Source organism: Poecilia latipinna, unplaced genomic scaffold (assembly GCF_001443285.1).
Source record: "Poecilia latipinna isolate Pla-1442-1.1 unplaced genomic scaffold, P_latipinna-1.0 Scaffold7577, whole genome shotgun sequence".
Lineage (NCBI taxonomy): Eukaryota > Metazoa > Chordata > Actinopteri > Cyprinodontiformes > Poeciliidae > Poecilia > Poecilia latipinna.
The window spans coordinates 224-1742 of NW_015120193.1; the positions used below are offsets into that span (position 1 = coordinate 224).

The 1519-nt window shown below is 42.3% G+C and overlaps 1 long non-coding RNA gene across 1 annotated transcript; it reads right to left on the bottom strand.

Moving 5' to 3' along the window:
• Positions 1–673: 673 nt before the first annotated feature.
• LOC106944246 (uncharacterized) lies at positions 674–1493 on the bottom strand. Its single transcript, XR_001424171.1, has 2 exons — positions 1264–1493; positions 674–1183 (listed from the first exon to the last, which is right to left on the bottom strand). It is a non-coding gene; the product is annotated as an uncharacterized LOC106944246 (long non-coding RNA).
• Positions 1494–1519: the final 26 nt, after the last annotated feature.

Below are 1519 nucleotides of genomic sequence, written 5' to 3' on the forward strand. Positions count from 1 at the left end.
CCAGGACTTTCATCAAGGGGTCCATCGCATGTGACTACCATGGAATATTCACTATTGCTGCCGAGGCTGGCGGCTTGAGGGGTCCCTGAAGGCGGGACAAGATGCATAGATTTACTTTTTCAAGTCTGGGGACCAAGGACTTCTGCATAAACTCTCAAGTCCACCTGTGTGACAGTCATCCGCAACTCGCCATGTTTGGCTGACCAATTAACCTTTCTGGCAAAAACTTCTACACCAAATGTCTGTTAGTGAAGTTCCCAGGCCTGGCAGACCCATTTCTCCTAATAAAAACAACAAGAGACATCAAGCTGGGAGAGGAGATCTACGTGGACCATGGGGTGAGGCAGCACTCGTTTAGGGTTGGAAGGCCAGGGGATGATCTTAGCTGGATGGGTGAGGTTGGCTCANCTCCCAAGAGAAATAGTTTAGTCTTATTTTTACAATGTTCTATTCAATAATTTATCAGTTAAAATTTTGATTTTAATTTGTTTGACTGTGGTGTTGCAGTAAAAAGTTCAGTGTTTTAAGTTTTAGTGTTGTAATTGTTCTTTTTTTGTGTACTCCAAAGTTCAGTATGACTTTAAATTGTGTCTTTGCAATTAAAATTTTTTGTTTTGTCTTGTGCTGCTGATAACCCCCCCAGACCCCATTTTTTCCTTCTGGTCCTGGATACAAGACGGTTGACCAACCATGGTACAGAATGTTTTCCTTTTGCATTTCTTTTAAACTTTTGCTTTGAGCATGTGTAAAATGTTTGGTCAAAAGGTCAAGGCAGCTGACCTTCCTTGCAGTGGAGGACATTTTGTCAAGCCAAAAAAATTTCTTTGGGCTTCTTGCTGCTCCTTTTATCGTTCACTAGATTGAGGCATTGCCATTTCAGGTGGAATCTGGATCACTGTCACAGCTATTTTCAACTTTAGCAGTGCTTCCTGTTGCATAAAGATGGCCCAAATGAAACACACTGAGGTTTGTGGATTAGAGCTGAGAAAATGGAACATATTAAGAGGTCAGATTCCTTTTGCAAGATACTGTAAATGTCATGTTGGGTTCCAGTTTCTTTACCGACATACAGAACACCACCAGGAGAATAGATAATCAGATAAATAAAGTTTATTTCAACAATGATAAGAATGTGAGAATCTGAGTCTGGTCCTTGGGAGGGGCTACGGGGGTCGTCTGTTTTCTGAAGAGTAGCAAGAGGAAAATGGTGAGTTTGAGGTCGTCGTAAAAATGGAATCTTTGAAACAATCAGAAAGATCTTACTTGTTTTAGAAGGAGACTTTAGCCAAAGAGGAGATACTGTGGGTTCCAGGGTTAGGTCTCTCTTTGGGTGCTCTAGAAGTGATTCAGATTCCAGTTAATTCTTTATAGAATGGGTTCTTTGTTGGAGATGAGGAGGCCGCATGCTAGTGATGGGCTATCTCAGTGTTTCTCAACCTTTTTCGGGCCAGCGCTCCCCTAGCCTTTATCCAGGTCCCTCACCTCCCCCACCAAACAATTTGTAGGCTACTTTGCACTG